Raw genomic sequence first — 8,427 nt, 5'->3', positions numbered from 1 at the left:
TCTTTACATTGGCTCTGCAAACCCTGAGGTTGCAGATGAGATGCGGTTATTGATTCTTTGTTGCTTTGGGCTTTGGGCTTGAATCTGGAATTTCACCCCCCATCTTATCTTTCTTATCTTTCTTGCACTAAGGGTGTAAAATGAGGATAAAGGTATCTCATTATAGAAATCTTCACCATCTTGTTGCCTTCCCCTTTTGTGACCATGGGAATGTTTCACTCACATGTGCTTGTAAAGCCCTGCTGAAGCTGGGAAAATCCCCATGGAAAATCAAGAAAAATAAAAACATGGCACCTAAGCGGAAAATCTTTAACTAGTAGGGACTGTTGCGCTTGGTTTTGAAAAGGCAAGATAACATCACCCAAAAGATTCAGCACTAATGGTGTTTTCCGTGTGATCTTCATCACACTTTTTCATAAACACACACACATAGACCTAATTAGAGTGGAGCATTTCCCTTGCTGTGCTCTTCGTTCTTGCTGGAAATGAAATACTGACTGTTAGTGCAACACATAACAACTCAGAGCCACACACACATCCCATTTACTGCATACAGCCACACTGCATTTTTACTGGCATATTTGCTCACTTTTTCCAAAATCACTCACCAACAAGTAATGATCTTATTTTCATACCCTTGCCCATTTTTAAGAAAAATGAAACCATCTTGCTACTACTTTTTATTTTTCTGTACTTAGGATTATAGATTCAGTAAGGTTGGAACAGGGCTCTAAGATCATTGAGTCCAGCTGTTACCCCAACACCACCATGGACACCACTAAGCCAGGTCCCCAGGTGCCACATCCATACCTTTTTTGAACAATTCCAGGGATGGAACACCAGTATCCTGGGCTGCCTGATTCCATCCCCGACCACCCTTTCAGTGAAGACAATTTTCCTAGTATCTAATCTAAATCTCTCCTGGCATAACTGTGAGGCTGTTTCCTCTCATCCTGTCACTTGTTAGCTGGGAGAAGAGACCGACCCCCACTGCTTTTCCATACGCCCATCTAAGAGCTCAGCTTCCCAAACTTCTGGTTAACAGTGACCTATACTCAGCAAGTTATGTTCTTCCAAGAGAGACAATCACAGAGCAGAAACTTTCATAGGTGGCTTCAAGCTTGACAATCTCTCCTGAAACATGCTATAAGGAGAGTTGGTCTTGGAAAAAAGATTAGACAGATTTGCTTTGGTATCATAATTAGGAAAAACCAAAGCTGCCTAGATTGATAAAGAAGTGATTTGCTGCTGCCCTAATCAAAATGAAACTGCATTAATTTTCAGGTATATCAAACTTTATCTGGTCTTATAACAGGTAGTGCTAATTTGTCAGAAAGCCCTTAAACTATGATGAAACATCAAATAATCATTGCTTTTACTGTGGCTTTTTACTGTTTTAAGCCAGACCTTTGCATTTTAAATGTTTCTCTGTCTTGTGTATGAGGATCTTATAAAATGTTTTCATCTCCTAAAAAGCATCACTCAGTTGTCACTCTCCAGCTGGGACATGGTTAGGGATAGCTGCCCCAGAGTCAATATGATTGGTCAAACTGTTGATTACTAACATACTGCAAGCACACAAGTATTGTCTTGGGGAATTGCTCTGATGAATGAAACAATAGATTGAGCATTTGGTTGAAAGAAAAGGAGACATTAATGTAGCCCACAGGAACTGCAGATAAGAAAACTTGTACTGGAAGTGTACATGATGGCTGCAATGTGCATTTTCCTGTTACCATCTGCATAGGCTACAGAAAGGAGCTTATACGTTACAGAGGACGACTGGAGAAAACAGTAGGCTTTGTGAAATTACTGTACAGGGAACTTCAGCTGGACTTGGAGTTGCTCTGTAAATAATTTCTTTAACATAGCCTATTCTGCTTACCAAGTTAGGTTTCCTCTCAGGTTTCAGCCTCACATGAAGTATCTCAAATTCAACATTTACATGCAATTAAAGCTATGTCAGAAATACACCACACCAGTGCCAACAGGTTTTACTAGAAGGCGTTTGGTTACCTGTTTTAAGACTCATGTTTTCTTGGTTTGCACTGTGTTTATAAAGTTATTTTGCAATCCTTTAAAATGTGATTTCCTATTTTATTTATGTGACAGTAGGCAGAAAAAAAATCTGTTATCAAAGCTCATAAAATACCTAAATTTCAATGGAGAGGCCGGTGATGTGATCATTTACTGATTTCACTTGGGCTGCGTGCATGTAACTAGAAGCAGAATTTGACAATCTGTCCCTCGCAGTGAGAATGTGCAGACATACCAAATGTCATAAATGTTCCCAGCTGTAACTGAGACCCCTACTTTTCTCACAGGGACAACACATAGATTGGGAAGTTTGTCCTTAGTTCAGAGCTGGGTGGCCTAATTCCTCCTGTTTTCAGTTTCAGACCGAAATTAATGTGTACATCTGCGTTATTAGTGCTGAGAAATTTTGGCTTATGGTGGAAAAGATTACAACAAGCCCAGTGTTAGTGGTATAGGAGGAGCTGACAGCCTCGTGTAGTCCCACTGAATAATTGCTTGGCCTTTCTTAAGAAAAGAGACTTTCAGCAGGCAGCCTTGGCAGCAGGGAAGATGAGTAGATGACTGCAAACCTGAGACAATTGGAAATGGGCAAAGTCGATGGCCATCTGGGATGTGAAATTGTGCTGCATTTGTGTAATGTTACAGATTTGATTTTGCTTACACTTATACTGCTTTATTCAACAGTTCAGAATTCAAGCAAATGAAGGACGAAGAGATTCAAATAAATGTTTCTGGTACAGACTGCCACAGCATCCACCAAGTTTCTTCTTGGTGCTTCCCTGCTAGCTCCGACACAGCGGCTGCAGGGGCCACCCTTCTGTGCTCAGGAGCGCGGAACAGCGGCTAAGGGATATGAGCCTTTCCTCAGAAGGCGCTGTCGGCAATGGTGAGGAAACCAGGAGGAGACAATCCAGGTTGCATAAATCCAAGGTTTATTGGTAGCTCCGGGGAGCCTCTGGTCTCAGGGGATACAACACTGGAAAGCCCCCAAAGGACCAGAGCAGCCCCTTTTCTTAGGGGGTGGAAACAAGGGAGGGGTTTGGCTATCCACCAACGGGGGATAGAGGGGAGTGGGACATGAGGTAATTGACAAGCAGGACAACATATCAGGGAGCTTAGGAGGGGAGACCCCTGGCCCTTCACTTGGCCAATCACTTCATGCTCTTCGTGGAAGCTTCTAGAGAGAGGGGCTGGAGAGCCGAGTGACAGACAAGGTGCCAGGGAGGGGATATGGGGATTGACAAGGAAATTTCTAGGGATTTGGGAGGAGTGGGGATGGGGTTGACATTTAGGGAAGGGGAGACAACTTGGGATGAAACCACAAATGATGGAAAAACAGGGACAAACCAAATAGCACAATAAAACAATAGACTATCACTGCCTGAGGGTATTCTGCTTCCATGTCCTCTTCGCAGTAGTAATATCAGTTTATGGCCTTAATGACAATGTCAGGTGTTTCCAGAGAAAATGCAAGATGCCCTTTCCTCAACAGTACATTCAAATTATTAATCAGGGGAAAATGTGAAGCTCCCATGTTGCCAGAGCTATTCCTTTCCCCCCATCAGTGAATTCCCTTTGCCCATCCAGTACTTTGGGTACCCTTCCAGACTTCCCTTGAGGGAAGCAGCTTCAGTTTTAGCTAAGGGATGGAGGGCCTTGAGGGTGACATGGAAGAAGGGCAAGAAAAAAGGTTACATGCATTGCTAGTTCACGTTTGGTGAACTAGCAATTTTCACATTTCTGCATACTTTGGAGTATACTCTGCATACTGGAGACTCTGAGATGTCTCCACTCCAAGCACTGTGGGTGGTTCAGGAACATGAACTGGCCTGTTCTGTCAAAACAAGGAATTTTGAGTCTCTTTTGAAAGGCAGAGACTGTTGAAAAAAACTTCAGTGAGTCTCCTGCTACAGAAGGAGGCACTGGGTCTGCTTCTGACACTCAGCAGGAAATACCACCTTGGATATTTTTTTTTTACTTTAAAGCCAGCTTCAACCAGGAAAGCTTTCATCTACCTTCCCTTTCACAGATGACAGAGAGCAAACCACTTCATATTGAATCTGAAAATTTGATCATTTCAGGGTTTGGAAAGTCATCTTGTTCCTATAGGTGATAATATCTGGGAATAAGCCAGTCCAGGATGGCAATGAAGCAGCAGCTGCAGTCTGTGCCACTCCATAGTCCAGGTACTGTACTTTCTGGTACCTCTTGGTTTGAGCTCAGAGTCTGCCTGAAGTGAATGGAACTCTTTGCACAGCAAAGGCAGAGGCTGCACTGTCTCTCCTCCTGCTCTGAGGACATTGGGCAAGAATCATAGTTGGTCTCCCACATCTCTTCGGGATGATTCCACATTATCCCCCGTTGAGTTGGATTGCGCTCTGTCTCTGAACTGCAGAGATTACCAATGAAAACGCAAGTTGTTGTGGAGGTCTGTTGATAAGATTTTGTTTACACACTAGGAGCAGTTTCTCGGAATCTTTAAATTAAATTAAATAACACATTAACTTTTGTGCCAATATCTAAGCTCTAGTGCAAGTCAGTCATCAACTCTGACAGCAGTAAATCCAGTATAAATAGAAAATACCATTAACTTTGAGTAATTTACATAATAATTACATTACCCAGATGAATATTTCTTCCAAAAGCAGGTCACAGAGGCATTCTGACTCTTTATTGTTTGCAGTAAATTGGGAAGCTCAGTCTGCACGCAATAATATTGGAAGAGATTTGCAAAGCATTATTAAAAAGACACTAGTGTCAAAAGACTGTTCCATAAAAACACATGTACTAAAACCTTCAGCATTAATTGAATCATGCTTGTGTTTTGGCAATGCTGGAAACCTGGCTCAGTCATCACTCTGGTGATTCATTAGTGCTAATTAATGCTTTTTCCAGGCTAGTAACAAACTAAAGAGAGACTGTTTGTCTCTACTGATCATTCCACAGTTGCAGTAATGGTTTGATTTATGTATCAGACACTTAATGCTGTATTTCATTCATTTTTAAACAAGTTTCAAAGGGACTCAGGGTGCTTAGGTGAAAATTTAAGACAGGCAAACAAAGAAAAGTGTTTCCTCTGAGTACTGCAAAGCAACAATGCTGGGTTTCCTCGGGCTTCCCATCCAATCTGCTCTGCCTCTTCTTCCCTAAGTCCCGAACAACACCAGCATTCTCCTAGCAGGACTTTCAGCATCCTCCCAGCAGAACCTTCCCACTCCCTTCCCTGTCCTCAAGAAGCTCAGCAGAGCTGCTGGCCACAGGCTGGACTGGCCAGCTGGCTGTGGCCTCCCCACAGGGACCTGCCTGTCCCCTCAGTGGAGCCACCAGCTTTGGTCACTCATCCCGCTTCCACTGCCAGCTTTCCCAGAAACCCCTCCCAACCTCATACAGGCAGTTCAACTCAAGGGCAGGGCTGTATCTTCAGACCTACACCGAGGACCTGAACTTCAATATTATTCTGCTCTCAGATCTACAGGGAAGGTTTTGACTCCAATATTTTGCTCTCTCTGCAGGCACAAAACTGCGTGTGCCAGCAGTAGCATAAAAAGTGTAAATGCTGCAAAAATATGTTGCCATTTCCTCTCACTATGCTGCCCAGTTTAGAAATTTGGCTGGAGGCATTCACTGCAGCTTGGAATTTTCTTTTAATATCGTTTTTCTGTAGCTGTTTTCTTTTACATTTTTCAAACATTTTTAGTTCTCAGGAAATGTTTTAGGAGGGGACTCTGGAAACAGAAGCACTTTACTTCCCCATAGATCAAGAGAAGGGTGAGCAGTGCCCTTTGCTGCCAATGAGCTTCAGCCCCTGGATGAAGGGATCTTCTCGGGAGCTGAGGAAATATTTGGAGCTTCCTGCATATTCAGTTCTTGGCCATTTTATGGCTGAGCAGTGGCAATTCAAGGGTTGTGGAGTTCTTTCCATGAAGTACAGGGCTGACATCACCAATGGTTCACACCGGTTCAGACCAGTTCCAACCAGTTCAAACAGGTTCAAACTGCTTCTGACTGGTTCAAATTGCTTCCATCCAGTTAAAACCAGTTCAGACCTGTTCTTACTGGTGCTAACTGGTTCCAACAGCTTCAGACTGGCTTTGACCAATCCCAACTGGTTCTGACTGGTTCTGACTAGTTTAAGCTGGTTCAAACTGGTTCCAACCAGTTCTGGGCAGCTCCAACCAGTTCCAACCGGTTCAGAATTGTTTTGAACCAGCCATAATCAGTCAGAACTGGTTGGAACCATTCAGTATCAGTTTGAAAAGGCTGGAACCAGTTTGAACCAGTCAGAACTGGCTATAACTGGTTGAAACTGATTTTTACCAGTTTTATCCGGTTGCAACCAGTCAGCATGAGTCGGAACTGGTTTGAAGTTTGAAACAATCGGAATCAACATCACCACTATTCCCAAGAAAGTGATGGAGAGAATCCTCCTGGAAACCATTTCCAAACATACAAAAGGCAGAATGCTTTTGAGGCACCAACATTGATATGTGTGTGGGGAATCACACTGAGTCACCCATAGTGTCGATGGGTGAGGGGGAGCAGTTTGTGCTGTCCTCACCTTGACAAGGCTGTTTGTCCCTGTTCATCACAGACAAACGGGAAAGATACAAACTGGATAAATGGATAGCAAGGTAGGCTGGAAACCTGAGGAACTGTTGGGCCCAGCAAGGAATTCCACTGGAGGTTGGTCACAAGTTGTGCACCCAGGGGTTGATATCAGGTCCAAGTTTGACATACTATGGGCATGGACAAAAGCAAAGGGAAAGTCCTGCACCTGGGGAGGAATAACCCCAGAGGTGCCTTCTAACCTCAGTTTGGTTTTGTGATTCTGTGTTATTTGATTCTGGTCAGAATATAAAACACCTGTTCACTGCATCATTATGGGAAAAAAATTTCCAGGGATTACTACTATAGGAGACCTTGTGTTTTTGCAATTTTAAAGCAATAACATATTTTTTTTTCTTTTTTTTTTTTTTTTTTTACAACTGGACACATTTTAAAATGAAACAATAAACTAATTTATTTTTCATTACAAATGCACTGTAATCTTAGCATTTTTCCAGCTGTCATTATGCACTCACTTTAGAAAAATTATTCAAACTAAATTTAGCATGATCCTATTAATTTGCCTATCTGAGCTGGTTCTTGAACTGATGATGAATTAGAGGGCCCTCCATATGAAGAGTTGTCACCTTTTGGAAACAACGTAAATCTACATACCAAAGACTGAGATCATGAAGCAGTCCCTGACGCATTCTCAGAAATGTTATTGTTAAACCTGCTGAGCATGAAAAACACTGTTTCAAATAATTATGTATTTGTTTCTATCTAAATCCTTTGATTTCAGCTGGCTGTAATTTTTTTTTTCTCCAATCGTCCTTTAATTTTATATGCTTTAATCACACATAAATCAATGACTTTGCAGTGCTGCAAAAATGTTTTGAGAGCAGAGCTTGGTGCAGAACTCTCCTAAGTTGTGCTTTCCTGTGCAGCATTAAGCAGCTGCCACACCTCACTGTAAAAGCTTTCTGTTGCATGTGTAGGACCCTGGTACATGGGACTACAACCAAGTTCTAAAGACAAATATGCATACATTTATGTGGTCACCAAGGTTATTCCAGTAATACTGATATTACTGAAACTCAGATCAAAACCATTAACTTCCACACTGTAACTTTTACATGTTTGCTCACGGCTTTCAAGGAGCTTTGAAAAATGTCCAGTTGCAATACAGCCTCTAGGAACTACATTCGTGTAGTATTGCTCTTTGGAGCTTCAGTGAAATGCAGCAAAAAGGGAGGATGCAACCACAACCACCTCCTTTGTGAGTGTGTAAATATGTCACAAGCACCACAGTACCCTTCAGAGCAGATGTACAAGAACTGCAACTTGAATGTGAGGACATTGCAGGGTTAAGAAAAGGGAACATATTCACTGTACAAACATTAGGAAACTGATAGCTCAGCATGTACATTTTCATGCCAACTTCAAGGTTGGTCTGAAAGCTCAAAGTTTGTAGCTGTCTTTATTTTCAAAATAGCATGCAGAACTAGAAAACTGAGCTTAAGCTAGATTATTGTTCATAGTCATAAATCTAGAGATGGTTTTCACAACAAAAAAGTTATTGGCATATATTTAGACCATGCATGACCTTGCTGAATCAACTTGGCATTCTCAAGAACAAAATAAAACCAGATGACAGGTTCTTGTTTTCAGACTCTACAGATGCATCTCACAGCATGTGAAGAATAATTGCGGTGGGTATGAGGGAACCCACCACATTCCCCATGGGCTTTAGGTGACATTTTCCTCAGGTTTTAAACATAACTGAAATCTTTCAGGTAAGTCCTGAATGGGGCCTTCAGCACAGATAATGAGCTGCATTAAGAA

The 8,427-nt window shown here is 42.1% G+C and overlaps 1 long non-coding RNA gene across 2 annotated transcripts; it reads right to left on the bottom strand.

The window, feature by feature from the left end:
• Positions 1-4,085: 4,085 nt before the first annotated feature.
• LOC128805189 (uncharacterized) lies at positions 4,086-7,808 on the bottom strand. 2 transcript variants are annotated; one of them, XR_008436320.1, is made up of 3 exons: positions 7,719-7,808; positions 4,659-4,738; positions 4,086-4,426 (listed from the first exon to the last, which is right to left on the bottom strand). It is a non-coding gene; the product is annotated as an uncharacterized LOC128805189 (long non-coding RNA). The 2 variants fall into 2 exon arrangements; XR_008436321.1 differs by having other exon boundaries at positions 7,731-7,803.
• Positions 7,809-8,427: the final 619 nt, after the last annotated feature.

Source organism: Vidua macroura, chromosome 3 (assembly GCF_024509145.1).
Source record: "Vidua macroura isolate BioBank_ID:100142 chromosome 3, ASM2450914v1, whole genome shotgun sequence".
NCBI classification, from domain to species: domain Eukaryota; kingdom Metazoa; phylum Chordata; class Aves; order Passeriformes; family Viduidae; genus Vidua; species Vidua macroura.
Note: the sequence above shows the minus strand (reverse complement) of the source record. Positions and strands in the feature narration are given on the sequence as shown.